Here is an 18519-nt window from a genome sequence, read left to right as displayed (position 1 = left end):
TACTATACATAGAAAATCCTAAAGACTCCACCAAAAAATTGCTAAAACTTATCAATGAATTTGGTGAAGTTGCAGGATACAAAATTAATATACAAAAATATGTTGAGTTTCTATATACTAACAATGAGCTATCAGAAAGAGAAATTGAGAAAACAATCCCATTTACCACTGCATCAAAAAGAATAAAACGCCTGGGAATAAATCTAAGGAGTAAAACTATACTAGGAAAACTATAAAACACTGATGAAAGAAATTAAAGATAACACAAACAGATGGAAAGATATACCCTGCTCATAGATCAGAAGAATTAATATTGTTACAGTGACCATACTACCCATAGCAATTTACAGTTCAGTGCAATCCCTATCAAAATACCAATGGTATTTTTCACAGAATTAGAACAAATAATTCCAAAATATTTATGGAAACACAAAAGACCCCAATAGGCAAAACAATCTTAAGAAAGAACAAAATTGGAGGTATCATGCTCCCTGACTTCAGACTATACTACAAAGTTACAGTAATCAAACAGTATTGTACTGGCACAGAAACAGACACATAGATCAATGGAACAGAATAGAGAGCCCAGAAATGAACCACACATTAATCTTTGACAAAGGTGTAAAGAATATACAATAGGGAAAAAACAGCCTCTTCAATAAACGGTGTTGGGAAAACCAGGCAGCTACATGCAAAAGACTCAAACTGGACTACTTTCTCACGCCAGATGCAAATATAAATTCAAATTGGATTAAAGACTTAAATGTAAGACCTGAAACCATAAAAATTCCGGAAGAAAACATAGGCAGAAGGCTCTTTGACATCAGTCTTAGCAATATATATTGCTATAATATATATAACAATATATATATAACTATTATATATTTATATATATATAATATATATAACTATTATATTTATATATAATATATATATTTTGTTTTCTTCCCCTAGGCAGGGGAAACAAAAGCAAAAATAAACAATTGGAACTACAACAAACTAAAAAGCTTTTGCGCAGTGAAGGAAACTATCAACAAATGAAAAGGCTACCTACTGAATGGGAGAAAATACTTGCAAATGATATATCCAATAAGGGGCTAATATCTAAAATATACAAAGAACTCATACAACTCAACGTCAAAAAAACAAACAACCCAGTTAAAAAATAGGCAGAGGAACTGAATGGACATTTTTTCAAAGAAGACACACAGATGGCCAACAGGCACATGAAGAGAGGCTCAACATCACTAAGCATCAGGGAAATGTGAATCAAAACCACCTCACATATCACCTCACACCTTTTTGAATGGCTATTATCAAAAAGACAACAAATAGGCCCTGCCCTGCCAGGAACTGATCCCTAGGGCTGGGTGAAGGAGTTTCCTGATCTGATGAGTCTGTTGCAGCCAGCCACACTTCTGGATGAGTTACCGTGGCAACTGAAGAGTCCATCATCCACATCCAGCCATACCACTACATCCATGATGTGCTGGACCAGAACAGCAATGTGTCCTGTGTGGAGATTGGGCCAAAGACTTACATCTGGCAGGAAAATGAGAGGGTCCTGTTTGCCCACATACGCACAGTGACTGTTCCCCCATGCCATTACTGCACAGTGGCAACCCAGTGTTCCGGGATGCCCAGGGCTCCATGCTCTTCAGTGTCACAGGAAAAGTACGGCTCCGCCACACTGACTTAGAGATCTGGCTGACCTAGGACCCCAACCCCCTGTACCCAGGGGAGGTGATGGAAAGTGCCAGGCATTGATGGGCAGTGACAGCAGTGGTGGACCAGGAGAGGCCCAGGCTCAGATGCCCGTGGTCATTCTTCAGGAAGTCATTGCAGACCTGCAGTGCCAGCCAGGCGCTCGTCCATGTTGCCCTCAGACCCTGGGCCTGAGTGAGGGGGCACCCCACCTTCATTTCTATAACATTTCTTTACCTTCACCTCCTTGCCATTTTATACTGTTCACTCCGGGTTCCTCTACTAAGCAGTGCTTCTTGATCCTGGAAGCATTAAGCACATGACCCGGGAGGTTTGAGGCATTCCTGTCCACTTAAATGCAGACACTTTGGGGAAAACGTGTGTGGAGATAGTAAAGTAATGAAGAGTGATTCGGATGTTAACAGGAATCTGAGAGAAGGGTGTGGGGGAATTCTTTGTACTATTCTTGCAAATTTTATGGAAGTCTCAAATTATCACAAGTTAAAAATCACCCATATCAAAAAAAAAAAAAAATCACCCATATCCAGGTTCTACCTTAGACAAACTAAATCCCTCTCTTGGGGGGAGCCGTGGTGGGTGGTTGGGCACCAGCATTTAAACACTCCCTAGGGTGGAGAGAGAGCTTTCCTCATCGCTGCCTCTTTCACCTCTGCTTCCCCGGCAGCCCCAGCTCACAGCAGCTCATTCTCAGACCTCACGTGCTCCGGGCCAGGAGGGCCGGGCCTTCCCTTCCTCAGAGCCCAATGCCACCAAGATGTTCCTTTTCTACCGGAAAGTCGGCACTCACCCTCCTGCAAGGCACTGGCTTCTACGCGCATCAGTTCCTTTCCCTTCACTGGGGTGGCACCTGGCTCGGGCCTGCCTTCCCCCACCCTCCTGCTCTCCTGGGAGGCTCACTAATGTCCACGCGATGACTGGGTCAACATCTTAGCCTTCTTGACCTCAACTCTGACCCTTGCCTCTTGTGCTCTGCTTCAGCCCCGCCCAGTGCCATGTCCACTCTGGACTTGGTTGGTTATTCCCCCACCTGCCCACCTCTGAAAGAAATTTTTTTTTTTAGCTAAAATATTTATATTTTCTTTTTTATTGAAGTATAGTTGATTTACAATGTTGTGTAAGTTTCAGGTGTACAGCACAGTGATTCAGTTGTACATACGTATATATCTATTTTACAGATTCTTCTCCCTTGTAGGTTATTACAAAATGTTGAGTATAGTTCCCTGTGCTATGCAGTAGGTCCTTGTTGCCCCGCCTCTGAAATTAAACCCAGCTCCTCCTTAACCATCAGTCTCCCCTTCCTAGCCCTCCTCTGTTGTCATGTTGCCTCCAGGCTTTTGAATCCCATCTTCTCTCCTATCCCTCAGATTCTCTTCCTGGTCTCTCCCTACCCCAGCTGAACCTCGTCATTTTCACACACTCTGCATGTGCTGGACCTGCACCCAAACCCGGTCCTGGATTGGTGTTACCCCCACCTGACCTTTCTGTCCTCACACCCAGGGCAGATCCACCCCAACAGTGTTATAAGTAGCTAGTGGGGTAAGTGGTTCATTCCAACCCAAGCCCTGCTCATTAGTTCTCTTCCTTCCCAACCAGCTTTCTCTCCTTTTTTTTTTCCCTGCATGCCTCTAAATATTTATCATATTTAGTGACAACTTGGTCACCTACTTAGTTAGAAATTGAAGCCATCTGGAGGGATCTGGGTCTGTGTCCCCTTCCCTTACTTTACACCTACCCTTATCTCCTTTCTACCTGTTGGAGCCACTAGGAGTTTCCCCTCCATCCGTGGACCCAGGAAGATGCATCCTTCTATCTCTGAGATCTTATCCCCACCTAGAACTTCTCTCTCCTGTCTTTAATTTCTCTGTTACTGGTGCCTTTCTCTTGGCCAGTAAACATGTTCTGCCTCTTCCATCGTTTTCTGGCCTTGAAGGCTTACTTGTGTACACTTTTCATTCTAAAGAATGCATTCATAAGGCTGTAAAGTCCTCTCTGACTTCCACCAATATCCACTCTCCTTCCCCAGAGGTATCTGCCATCATCCATTCATGGTACACACTTTCCTACACATCTATGCATCCACATAAGTATGTATCCATAAAAAGTATTGATTATAACTTATTTGCATAATGACTATCAACATTGTCACTTGCCCGTGTATTTTGAATGAACCTCTCATCTTGGTGCATAAATCATTTCTTGTTTAATTGTTGTATGTAATGCCATATGATGTATAGAGGTTCGGCCCTTCTCCTACTGAATATCATTTAGGATGTTTCCAATTTATAAGGAAAAACAGTGCTGTGGTGAATATCCTCGTCTGTGTGTCCTTGTGCATTCTAGTTTTTTCCTTTTAAGAGTAGGAACTGATAAGAAACTACATTACTGGGCTTCCCTGGTGGCGCAGTGGTTGAGAGTCCGCCTGCCGATGCAGGGGACACGGGTTCGTGTCCCGGTCCGGGAAGATCCCACATGCCGTGGAGCGGCTGGGCCCGTGAGCCATGGCCGCTGAGCCTGCGCGACCAGAGCCTGTGCTCCGCAATGGGAGAGGCCGCAACAGTGTACCGCAAAAAAAAAACCCAAAAAACAAAACAAACAAAAAACAAACAAACAAAAAAACTACATTACGTAACTGATAATGTAGAAACACTACATTCATATGGACTCTTAAGAATGGCCCTGTGAATCTAATTTTTAGCTATTTATTGCTTTCTCTTTCCTATTTACTCTTTGATGACAACTTGTACCTGATGTTCTCTGCTCTATTCCCTCACAAGCCCCTGCATCTGGCCCTTGCCCCCACCTCCACTGAACCCACTTTGGCAAAACCCCAAGACATCCCAACTGCAGGCCCAGGGGATGGTCATTTTGTGTCCTCTCAGCCACATCCACTGTTGATCTGCCCTCTTATTAAAACTTGTCTTTATGTTTTACTCTGTGGATGTCTTTTTTGTCTTCTCCCCGTCCCCTCTGCCTTCAGGTTCTGTCCTGACTATCCTGTACGCCCTCTTCTTTTTCGTGGCCTTGATCACTTCATCTCTGTTGAAGACACCCAACTCTGTAGCTCCCAGCTAAGGTATAGACTGTGAGTCCCCTAGCTGCCTATAGGAAGTCCTCTCCTGGATGTCCCACAATCGCTTCATACTGGACATCCAAACCTAATACTTCCCCTTACCCCCAAATCTGTTCTTCTCTCATATTCCCAGTCTCACTTGGTGATACTACTGGACCTAGTCACTCAAGCTGGAAACCTGTAACAGCATGTGGGACAAACTGGAAGGAGACAAAGGAAGCAGCCAGGAGACCAGTTAGGAAGATATTTCCATCATCCAGGCGAGAGGTATTGGCGGCTTAGGTGAGGGTGTGGCAGGGATAGATAAAGGCAGGCCTGGATTTGCAATGGACAGACAGGAAGTGACGATGGAGTAGATGTGAGAAATGAAAACCGTACTGGACTACACGCTCTTCCCAGAATGCTCACACCTTCCTCCTCCTCCTTCTACACCTTTATATCAAAAGCCAGCTCTTCCTCTGAGCCCCAGTTCAAATGCTACTCTCTGAGGGCCTTTCCCAACTTCTTCACCTGGACTTCTGCAACCTCTTCCCCTTGACCCGGTCCACAGTCTGCTTGGAGGCATTGGTCTGTGTTTGTCTTATCACCCACTGGAACCTCAACTCCACGAAGATGGGGGTATGTCTTGACTCCACCACAACCAGCCGAGCGCAGTGCACAGAGAAGGTGTCCAGGCAAAGGCTTGCAGGGGCAGTAAACCTCCAGCTCTGCCTCTCTCAAACCCAGGGTGTGGTTGGTGGGTGAAGTAGAGTTATGTGAGCTTCTCCTCCCGGGGAGCCACCCTAGTTGGAGTAAGGAATGGCAGGTAGCCTTCACTAAGGCTGAGGTTCAAATCCTGATTTTGTTCCTTACTAGTTGTGTGACATTTGTCAAGTCCCTTAGCCCCTATGAACCTCTTTCCTTGCTTTCCTGCCTCCCTCAGATCAAAGATCAAGTGAAATCCTATTTGTAGAAACATTTGTACAAACTTCTAAAAGGTTTGGCTACTTGTGGCTGGGCCCTTCTTCCTGATGGAAGCAGATGTGATGGCTGGAGTACAATGGCTGTCTTGTGACCATGAGGCAACCTTGAAAACAAAGCCTCATGCTTAAAATGTGCCTGTTTATACCTCCCCACCTCCTTATACTTCCTGAGAGTCCCAGTGCACACTGGGCCATGAGATATTCCCTTCCTTAGCTTCCCAGATGTTTCTCCCACATCAAGCCCCCTATCTGTTGCAGAAACTCTGCCTCTTTTCACCAGTGCAGAATAGAAACGTGGAGACAGAGTTTTGGGTGAAGTAAAAAAAAAATAGCTTCACCGCTTTGCCAGGCAAAGGGGCCACAGTGGGCTAATGCCTTCCAAACTGTGCTTCCCACCCTGGAGGGGGTGGTGAGGAGTCTTATAGTGCTCAAGGAGCAGGGCGTGGTCCACTCGTGCATGGATCTTCTGATTGGTTGGTGGTGAGGTCATCGAGAGTCAGCATGACCAACCCTCTGGTTCCAACTGGTCTGGGATCTATGTGCTTGTGGGCAGCATGCAGTTAACTTCTTCCACCTGGCGGGGGTTTCAGTATCTGCAACAGCTCAAGGATGTGGCTGAGAATATTATCTACAGCCCTTGAGGAGGAACTAAAGGTCCTTGACTTTGTTTAATAGCTAAGGTATTATTATTTTGCCTTGCTTGACTGTTTCTCATTTTTTTTCTCATTTCTCTGATTAAATTTATTCTTTGACTAAAGTTTTTCTGCAGACAAAAGGCAGGCAGAGGACATGGGTGGGGGCTCTATTCTGGGCAGGCTTCATAGGGTCCTCCTCAGTTACATGCCCAGTTTTCCACAGGCGTTTCTAGTTCAAAACAAGTTCTGAGCATTTCTTCAGAGGAAGGTGTGTCCTTGGCCCATCAGCTGTGGTGTCCTCTTGCTCTGTCAACTCCACCTTAGCTCTTCAGACCAGATGCCTTTGGGGCCACCTTCACCTTGTACATTCCACTTGGAATCTTGTTTGGGGACAAGAGAAAAAGAAGATACATAACAAGTGTTGGCAAGGATGTAGAGAAAAGGGAACACTTGTGCACTGTTAGAGGGAATGTAAACCGGTACAGCCACTATGGAAAATGGTATGGAGATTCCTCAAAAAATTAAAAATGAACTACCATACGATCCAGCAAGTTCACTCCTGTTTATTTATCTAAAGAAACCTAAAACACGAATTAGAAAAGATATATGCACCCCTATGTTCATTGCAGCATTATTTACAATAGCTATGATATGGAAGCACCCTAAGAGCCCATAAATAGATGAATGGATAAAGAAGATGTGGTGTGTGCGTGTGTATGTGTGTGTGTCTAATGGAATATTAATCAGCCATAGAAAGAATGAAATCTTGCCATTTGTGACAACATGAATGGACCTAGAAGGTATTAGGCTATAAGTGAAATAAGTCAGACAGAGAAAGACAAATACTGTATGACTTAACTTAGATGTGGAATCTAAAAAAAACAAGCAAACAAACATAACTAAACAAAAACAGAGTCATAGATACAGAGAATACACAGTTTGTGGGGGTGGGAGAGGAGAGAAGTAGGTGAAAGAGATTAAAAGGTATAAACTTCCAGTTACAAAATAAATGAGTCATGAGTGGGAAATGTAGTGTTTGGAATGTAAGTCAATAATTATGTAACATCTTTGTATAGTGACAGATGGTAACTAGACTTATCATGGTGATCATTTTGAAATGTACAGAAATATCGAATCACTATGTTGTGTACCAGGAACTAACATAGTGTTGTATATCAAGTATACTTCAAAAACAACAACCTCAGGGAAAATGTGATCAAATTTGTGGTTATCAGAGGTGGGGTGTGGGGGGAGGAGGAATTGGATGAAGGTGGTCAAAAGGTACAGACTTCTAGTTGTAAGATAAATAAATACAAGGGATGTAATGTATAACATGATAAATGTAACACTCCTGTACATTATATATGAAAGTTGAGAGTAAACCGTAAGAGTTCTCATCACAAGGAAAAAAATTTATCCATTTCTTTAATTTTGTATCTATACGAGGTGATGGATGTTCACTAAACTTACTGTGGTCATGATTTCATGATATATGTAAGTCAAATCATTATGCTGTACACCTTAAACTTATACAATGCTGTATGTCAATTATATCACAATAAAATGGGAAGAAAAAAAGTAAATGGGATTTTACACGCATGCACACACACAGGAATATTATTCAGCTATAAAAAAGAAGGAAATCCTGTCATTTGTGACAACACAGATGAGCCTGGAGGACATTATACTAAGTAAAGTAAGCCAGAAACGGAAAGACAAACACTCTATGATCTCAACTGTATGTGGAATCTAAAAAAGTTGAACTCATAGAACCAGAGGTTGGAACAGTGGTTGCCAGGGGATAGGGGTGGGGAGGGTTGGATACAAACTTTCAATTATAAGATGAATAAGTTCTGGGGATCTAATGTACAGCATGGTGACTGTAGTTAATAATACTGTATTGGTAACAATGTGAGGTGACGGATATGTTATTTAACTTGATTATGGTAAATATTTCACAATGTATGTGTATTAATATACACATCATCTCATTGTATACCTTTAAAAATCACATTGTACAACCCAAAATATATACAATTTTTACTTGTTCATCACACCTCAACAAATCTGAAAAAAAAATTAAAACTTCTTATCATTGAAAGACTGTTAAGAAAATGAAAAGGTAAGGCCACAGACTGGGAAAAAACTATTTGCAAAATTCAACTTTGATAAAGGACTTGCAGGTCGAATAATAAAGAACTCTCACAACTAATGAAAAGATAACAAGCAACCTAATAAAAAAAATGGATAAATACTTGGACATTCCACCAAAGAAGATATACAGATGGTATAAAAGTACATGAAAAGATGTTTAACATTTTTGGTCATTAGGAAAATCCAAATTAAAAACCAGTGAGAGGACTTCCCTGGTGGCGCAGTGGTTGAGAGTCCACCTGCTGATGCAGGCGACGCGGGTTCGTGACCCGGTCCGGGAAGATCCCACATGCCGCGGAGCGGCTGGGCCCGTGAGCCATGGCCGCTGAGCTTGCGCGTCCGAAGCCTGTGCTCCGCAGCGGGAGAGGCCACAACAGTGAGAGGCCCGCGTACCGAGAAAAAAAAAACAAAACAAACCCCCAAAACCCCAGTGAGATAGGGACTTCCCTGGTGCTCCAGTGGTAAAGAATCCGCCTTCCAATTCATGGGACGTGGGTTTGATCCCTGGTCAGGGAACTAAGATCCCACATGCTGCGGGGCAACTAAGCCCACGCGCCACAACTACTGAGCTCATGCGTCTCAACTAGAGAGCCCGCATACCACAAACTACAGAACCCACGTGCCCTGGAGCCTGCGTGCTACAACTAGAGAGAGAAAACTCACACGCCACAACTAGAGAGAAGCCCGTGCACCACAACGACGATCCCGTGTGCTGCAACTAAGACCCGAAGCAGCCAAAAATAAAGAAAATAAAGAAAAAATAAATCTTAAAAAAAAACCCAAAACAATGAGATATCGCTACATAACCATTAGAATGGCTAAAATAAAACCTAATAATACAGGAATTCCCTGGCAGTCCAGTGGTTAGGACTCTGCCCTTTCATTGTTGTGGGCCCGGGGTTCCAAGGAACTAAGATCCGGCAAGCTATGTGGTATGGCCAAAAAAACCCGCCAATGAATAGAATTTTTTTTAAAAAGCGAATAATACTATACACATGCTGACAGGGTTGTGGAACACCCAGAACTCTCATGCCTTTCTGGTACGAATTAAAATGGTACAGCTGCTTTGGAAAACAGTTTTAGCAGCTTCCTATTAAGTTAAATATACCCTTGACATACAATGCAGAATTCCCACTGCTAGCTGTTTGCCCAGGAGAAACAAAAACTATGTTCACCCCAAATATGTACACATTTGATTGTGGCTTTATTCATAATTACCCCTCCCCCAACTGGAAACAACTCAAATGTCCTTCAGTTGGTTAACTGGTAAGCAGGGTGTGGTACATCTACACTGTGGGATGCTACACGTCAATAAAAAAGAGATACTACTAATACCAACACAGCATGAATGAATGTCAAATGCATTATGCTAAGTGAAAGAAGCCAGACAAAGGTTATCTACTGTATGATTCCATTTATCTGATATTCTGGAAAAGGCACAACTATCAGGGCAGCAAACACATTAGTGGTTGCCAGGGCCTGAAGGTTAGGGAGATGGGTTGACTACAAAGGGACACAGGGATTTTTTAAAAAATTTAATTAAATTAATTAATTTATTTTTATACAGCAGGTTCTTATGAGTTATCTATTTTATACATATTAGTGTATACATGTCAATCCCAATCTCCCAATTCATCCCACCACCACCACACCCACCCTGATTTCCCCTCTTTGTGTCCATACATTTGTTCTCTACCTCTGTGTCTCTATTTCTGCCTTGCAAACCAGTTCATCGGTACCATTTTTCTAGATTCCACATATATGCATTAATATATGATATTTGTTTTTCTCTTTCTGACCTACTTCACTCTGTATGACACTCTCTAGGTCCATCCATGTTTCTACAAATGACCCAATTTCATTCCTTTTTATGGCTGAGTAATATTCCATTCTATATATGTACCACATCTTCTTTATCCATTCGTCTGTTGATGGGCATTTAGGTTGCTTCCATGACCTGGCTATTGTAAATACTGTTGCAATGAACACTGGGCTGCATGTGTTTTTCTGAATTATGGTTTTCTCTGGGTATATGCCCAGTCGTGGGATTGCTGGGTCATATGGCAATTCTATTTTTAGTTTTTTAAGGAACCTCCATACTGTTCTCCATAGTGGCTGTATCAATTTACATTCCCACCAACAGTGCAAGAGGGTTCCCTTTTCTCCACACCCTCTCCAGCATTTATTGTTTGTAGATTTTTTTGATGATGGGCATTCTGACCATTGTGAGGTGATACCTCATTGTAGTTTTGATTTGCATTTCTCTAATAATTAGTGATGTTGAGCAACTTTTCATGTGCCTTTTGGCCATCTGTATGTTTTCTTTGGAGAAATGTCTATTTAGGTCTTCTGCCCATTTTTTGATTGTGTTGCTTGTCTTTTTAATATTGAGCTGCATGAGATGTTTACATATTTTGGAGATTACTCCTTTGTCCTTTGATTCGTTTGTAAATATTTTCTCCCATTCTGAGGGTTGTCTTTTAGTCTTGTTTATAGTTTCCTTTGCTGTGCAAAAGCTTTTAAGTTTTATTAGGTCCCATTTATTTATTTTGGTTTTTATTTCCATTACTCTAGGAGGTGGGTCAAAAAGATCTTGCTGTGACTTATGTCAAAGGGTGTTCTTCCTATGTTTTCCTCTAAGAGTTTTATAGTGTCTGGTCTTACATTTAGGTCTTTAATCCATTTTGAGTTTATTTTTGTGTATGGTGTTAGGGAGTGTTCTAATTTCATTGTTTTACATGTAGCTGTCCAGTTTTCCCAGCACCACTTATTGAAGAGACTGTCTTTTCTCCATTGTATATCCTTGTCTCCTTTGTCATAGATTAGTGGACCATAGGTGCATGGGTTTATCTCTGGGCTTTCCTTCTGTTCCATTGATCTATCTTTCTGTTTTTGTGCCAGTACCATATTGTCTTGATTACTGTAGCTTTGTAGTATAGTCTGAAGTCAGGGAGTCTGATTCTTCCAGCTCTGTTTTCTCCTCTCAAGATTGGTTTTGCTATTTGGGGTCTTTTGTGTCTCCATACAAATTTTAAGATTTTTTTGTTCTAGTTCTGTAAAAAATACCATTGGTAATTTGATAGGGATTGCATTGAATCTGTAGATTGCTTTGGGTAGTATAGTCATTTTCACAATACTGATTCTTCAATCCACGAACATGGTATATTTCTCCATCTGTTTGTGTCATCTTTGATTTCTGTCAACAGTGTCTTATAGTTTTCTGAGTACAGGTCTTTTACCTCCTTAGATAGGTTTATTCCTAGGTATTTTATACTCTTTGTTGCAGTGGTGAATGGGATTGTTTCCTTAATTTCTCCTTCTGTTCTTTTGTTGCTAGTGTATAGGAATGCAAGAGATTTCTGTGCATTAATTTTGTATCCTGCAACTTTACCAGATTCATTGATTAGCTGTAGTAGTTTTCTGGTGGCATCTTTAGGATTATCTATGTATAGTATTATGTCATCTGTAAACAGTGACAGTTTTACCTCTTCTTTTCCAATTTGTATTCCTTTTATTTCTTTTTCTTCTCTGATTGCCATGGTTAGGACTTCCAAAACTATGTTGAATAAGAGTGGCAAGAGTGGATGGACATCCTTGTCTTGTTCCTGATCTTAGTGGAAATGCTTTCAGTTTTTCACCATTGAGCATGATGTTCACTGTGGGTTTGTTGCATATGGCCTTTATTATGTTGAGGTAGCTTCCCTCTATGCCCACTTTCTGGAGAGTTTTTATCATAAATTGGCGTTGAATTTTGTCAGAAGCTTTTTCTGCATCTACTGAGATGGTCATACGGTTTTTATTTGTTAAATTGTTAATATCGTGTATCACATTGATTGATTTGCATATATTGATGAATCCTTGCATCCCTGGGATAAATCCCTCTTGCTCATGGTGTATGATCCTTTTAATGTGCTGTTGGATTCTGTTTGCTAGTATTTTGTTGAGGATTTTTGCATCTATATTCATCAGTGATATTGGTCTGTAATTTTCTTTTTTTGTATTATCTCTGTCTGGTTTTGGAATCAGGGTGATGGTGGCCTCATAGAATGAGTTTGGGAGTGTTCCTCCCTCTGCATTTTTTGGAAGAGTTTGAGAAGGATGGCTGTTAGCTCTTCTCTAAATATTTGATAGACTTCACCTGTGAAGCCATCTGGTCCTGGACTTTTGTTTGTTGGAAGATTTTTAATCACAGTTTCAATTTCATTACTTGTGATTGGTCTGTTCATATTTTCTATTTCTTCCTGGTTCAGTCTTGGAAGCTTACATCTTTCTAAGAATTTGTCCCTTTCTTACAGGTTGTCCATTTTATTGGCATAGCATTGCTTGTAGTAGTCTCTTAGGATGCTTTGTATTTCTGCGGTGTCCGTTGTAACTTCTCCTTTTTCATTTCTAATTTTATTGAGTCCTCTCCCTCTTTTTCTTGATGAATCTGGCTAAAGGTTATCAATTTTGTTTATCTTCTCAGAGAAACACCTTTTAGTTTTATTGATCTTTGCTATTGTTTCCTTTGTTTCTATTTCATTTAATTCTGCTCTGATCTTTATGATTTCTTTCCTTCTACTAACTTTGGGTCTTGTTTGTTCTTCTTTCTCTAGTTCCTTTAGGTGTAAGTTTAGATTGTTTATTTGGGATTTTTCTTGTGTCTTAAGGTAGGATTGTATTGCTATAAACTTCCCTCTTAGAACTGCTTTTGCTGCATCCCATAGGTTTTGGATTGTGGTGTTTTTGTTGTCATTTGTCTCTAGGTATTTTTTTATTTCCTCTTTGATTTTTTTCAGGGATCTCTTGGTTATTTAGTAATGTATTGTTTAGCCTCCATGTGTTTGTGTTTTTTACATTTTTTTCCCTGTAATTGATTTCTAATCTCATAGTGTTGTGGTTGGAAAAGATGCTTGATATGATTTCAATTTTTGTAAATTTACTGAGGCTGGATTTGTGACCCAAGATGCGATCTATCCTGGAGAATGTTCCGTGTGCACTTGAGAAGAAAGTGTAATCTACTGTTTTGGGATGGAATGTCCTATAAATATCAATTAAATCTATCTGGTCTATTGTGTCATTTAAAGCTTGTGCTTCCTTATTAATTTTCTGTCTGGATGGTCTGTCCATTGGTGTAAAAGAGGTGTTAAAGTCCCCCACTATTATTGCATTACTGTCAATTTCCTTTTTTATAGCTGTTAGCATTTGCCTTATGTATTGAGGTGCTCCTATGTTGGGTGCATATATATTTATAATTGTTATATCTTCTTCTTGGATTGATCCCTTGATCACTATGTAGTGTCCTTCCTTGTCTCTTGTAACATTATTTATTTATTTATTTATTTATTTTTTGCGGTATGCAGGCCTCTCACTGTTTCGCCCTCTCCTGTTCTGGAGCACAGGCTCCAGACGCACAGGCTCAGTAGCCATGGCTCTCGGGCCCAGCCGCTCCACGGCATGTGGGATCTTCCCAGACCGGGGCACGAACCCACGTCCCCTGCATCGGCAGGCGGACTCTCAACCACTGCGCCACAAGGGAAGCCCCAACATTCTTTATTTTAAAGTCTATTTTAAAGTCTATTTTATCTGATATGAGTATTGCTACTCCAGCTTTCTTTTGATTTCCATTTGCATGGAATATCTTTTTCCATCCCCTCACTTTCAGTCTGTATGGGGACACAGGGATTTTTTTTTTAGGTAATAGAAATACTCTGTATTTTAATTGTAGTGGTGGTTACACAGTTGTGTGCATTTGTCAAAACTCATAAATTGTACACTACATAGGGTGAATTACTTGACTTGAAAAAATTTACAGACCACAGAATTTGCTTTCATTTTATTTTTGGAAGGCTGTGCTGAAGTGATTATACAAATGCCATTTGACTTGCTATTTTGAAATGTCATTTTCTTTTTTTAGGTTATCTGCACACTTAAAAATTAATTGCTTCATTAAAAAATAATTTCATGACTTTTGAATGCTTTTAATTAAAGTACATATTGCTTTGCTGAGGACCTTGTCTCTGTCTTCTCCCTGGTGAGCCATGTTGCAAACTCCCTATTTACAGCAGGATTCTGAATCAGCCCACATGGGATGGCCCAAGGAACTGCATTTAACCAACATCACTGGGGATTCTAATGCTTGTGGTCCAAGCACTGTTAATAAACACCAGGAGGCAGTAGAGCTTTGTGTGAAGAATGTGGGTTCTGAAATCAGACTGCCTGGTCTAAAGTCATGCTTCAACCACTCATCTGCTGTGCAGTGGAAGCTTTCTGTGCCTTAGACTCTTTCTCTGTTAAAAAAAGAAAAATTGATAACAGTGTTATCAACCTTGTTAGATTGTAGTGAGGATTAACAGCGTCAGCACAATGTCTGGCACCTAGTACATGCTGTCCTTGTTGTTAGTTGCATGTGTGATAGTCTTGCAGTGCTGTTGTAGGAAGCTCTTTTTCTTTCTTTTTTTCTTTTTTCTTTTTTGGTTTTATCCTTTGAACTTTATTATCACGTTTCAGAAATATCTTCATTTGGCTGACATACTGATAATTCTTCCCTCATGGAAGACTCTTTTTCTTGAAGAGTGAAGCTGTGGTCCAGCTTGAGAACTTCATGTGGTAGAAATACATCTATTTTCATTTTTAGAGTACTTTTCCTCCAGGTATTCCTCAGGGGACTAGGCAAGCCTCACGCAATGAAACAGCAGGGGAAGGTAAAGGAGAGGGTGATGAATATGGGCTGGGGGAGTAAGAAATGCAGGGATTTTGGTTTCAGATCATAAGGAGCTGACAATTTGTCAAGCACATAACTCTCAAAACAATGTCTCCACTTATACACTTTGTTGCAGGTATGTACTATTTTGCAGTAAATCGTTTCCCATTTATCTTATGGAGTGTTATGAACTCTGAATTTATGAGATTTGTTTTTAAAATGTGTGGGAAAACACAGAAAATTATACCACTTCTCTTGTATACTATGTAAGTACAGATATGTTTATATTAGCCTTTGGGAAAAACCCACAGAATTTATAATTCACAAAAGAAAGTAAGCAGGTAAAGGAACAGACCCTGTAACTGGAAGAGACTTTAAGAGTCTCTGATCCAGGTCCATGACTTTATGTACAGGTGGTCTTTATTAATTTCCATTTTTGCAGACAAAATGATTAAGGTTATGTGATTTTCCAAGGTCACATGGGAAATATCAGGATTGTAACTAGAATTTGAGTTTCCTGCCTCCTGGTGTAAATGTTCACCCTGTTTTTGATGATAAAGATGAGGGCTGGATAAACTGATATGGGGACCAGGGACTGGGAGTGTGTGGTGGGACAGAAGAGACCTTGAATAAGAACCACAGGCATATGAGAAAGCCTCATTCCTATACATTGCATGTTTCAGGCAAGTGAGGCCTGATACCTGTTGGATGAGGGAAGGCTGGCTGGTCATCACCATTCCCATAAGGAGTATAATGTAGGTAAATTAATCACAGTTTGAGGGTTTTTTGGTATAGAAATAATATGTTGGTCCATTGAGAATGGAATCATCTCTCACAGGCACAGTAGCATGGATCAAACTCACAGACCAATGCAAAAAAAAAAAAAAAAAAGCGCCAAACCTATCTTAATCTATACTGAGACACTAAACTATCCATGGGACAAATGGTTATGTTCCCCCACTATCCCTTATCCTATATAAGGGATATGGTGGGCATAGAATGAGGGACATGGTGATTCAGGATAACGTTAATGGATGATGTCATGGCACTTGATAAAATGGATGCACCCATCTCCATCCACACAGAGAGGCACCTGCTGCATTGAGCAAAATGGACCAGGCTTTGGTCTCCTGGGCTTGTGGTGGAGATCCACTGTGAAATCAGTCTGCCTTTCCCTTTTCTAAGGCTGACCCGATCCTCCCCACCCTCCACTCGCACGAGCTGTTAATTCTAAAATATGTTATTACCTTCCTTCAGTCAATTTTTAGCCAAGTCTTGGTTTGGGGACCTGTCTTATTTTAAAGATGACTTTTCATCTCTTTGCTCTAATCCATTATGTACATGCTTCAAAAAGTGTGATTCTCAGCAATTTTGTTTCCTTAGTTCCAGAATTTTTTTGAAGGCAATTTTATGATTGACTCCATGTACCACCTACCATGTCAAAAAAACCTAACAAAGTTTTTTTCTTGAAACATCTTTAAACATATATGTCAAAAATATAATTTATTCCTGATGCTTGTGTCCAAACAGACATAAGTTCCAAACTGGATAAAAGAGCTAACAAATGTTAGATGTCCTCAAATATGATGTGTTACCATGTGTCAAGATGAAAATACGCCCATGTATTTATAGACATGGGCTGCTATTTATAGACAATAGTGGAGAAATTCCAGTCCATGAATCAAACAGGGGGTTGAAGGTTCTAAAAATGAATCCATTGTACTATCAAACCCTACAGGAGTAACTTATATTTATTTTCCTGAGACTTATTCTATTGAATAATCATGATGAGCACTGTAGATGTGGTAAAAATGATCTGTAAATATGTCTCCTTATGAAAGCAAAAAAAGTGCATATAACTAACCTAAGACAATTTGTTTAAATTGTAAGATATCTGAAAAGCATCAAATTTGGCTCAATATCATTTATAGTTCTGGTTATAAAATGGACCATTCCTGGAGGGAGAACAGCCTGTTCTACATTCACAAATACCAAACTTCACTTTAGTGAGGTTCCTGAGCAAAGCTGGCTTCCCTGACCCACGTCCCCAGGGCTGGAGTGGGAGGCATGAGGGGAAGGTGGGATCTGAGTTCTGTTGGCTAAGAACAAAAGTCTCTGTGGTGGAGGAAAGGCTTCTGGCCTCTGATGCCTGCCCTGTCATATCTAAAACTTTTTTGGAAAGACTTGAGCATAGAAATCTAATGAACTTGGAAATAAAGCTTCTATTGTAAAACAGCTTAATAGCTGGTTTCAGTACTTACTTTGTCAATTTTAGGAAACTGTATGGAACAACTGCAGAGTTCTCACAATCTAAGGTTTTGGTTATCTAATAACCAAATGCATTTCCCCTGGATTTAATGATTCATGCACACAGTAAGTTTAAGGAAGATCCCAGGCTAAGTTGCAAAACAAACTCACATTAGTTGTAGCTATTAAAAACTCAATCACAGTTTTCAGCAGAGAAGGGAGTTAATTCTGTCTGATTTTCAGGTTGATTGATTGCTCAAGTATTCTCTTTCATAAAAGTACTCTTCCTCATTTTCAGACCAGTTTGTGGTTGTGCAAAGATAAAATAGTGGTCTTCTCTCATGCCAGCAGAGATGTGGTTCTGTGGTATGTTGTACAAACTATTTAAGATACTTATGTTTATGTACACACATACATGCTTTGTCTACCATAAAATATTTAGATTTTGAGTGTTAAAAGCTTTCTCATCGTACCATGCAATTTTTTTTCATGTACTTCATATAAACCATACGTTTGAAAGTTGTAGAGTCACAAAATAAGAAGGCTTTATAGTTTCAAAATAAGTATATGAAAACACAGTGCCATAAAGTTACATGGTGAGCTGGGGTGGAGAGGAAGCAGCCATTCACAGGACCAAACCCACATACATGCAGGAGACAGCAGTTAAGAGGCCAAGGATAGGGATGTTTTGAAAATATACTTAAAACAAGATGAAAGATCTTGGACCTTGAAAATGCCCCAGAAAGTGAATGAAAACAACAGCCTTCTCTTTTATCACAGCTCTGACTCAGACCTGCTACTAGGAAGATCTTGAAATATAGAATATATGTATAGAAATATACATTAAAAAACCATATATTCCTTTAAGTGGATCAAACTATTATATGTGCAAATTTCTTTTAGAGATCCTAGAAGCAGTTGCCTACATGGACAACATAAGTACATAGGTGGCCCACCGTGATTCCTCACAGCCCAGAAGGCTCTCAGGGGCACCCCATATTTTCTCCCATAATTACTGGGTGCACCTGTAGTCCAGAGGAACTT

This window comes from Delphinapterus leucas, chromosome 15 (assembly GCF_059928025.1).
Source record: "Delphinapterus leucas isolate spDelLeu-1000000601 "Yukka" chromosome 15, BTC_Dleu_Yukka2, whole genome shotgun sequence".
Lineage (NCBI taxonomy): Eukaryota > Metazoa > Chordata > Mammalia > Artiodactyla > Monodontidae > Delphinapterus > Delphinapterus leucas.
Note: the sequence above shows the minus strand (reverse complement) of the source record.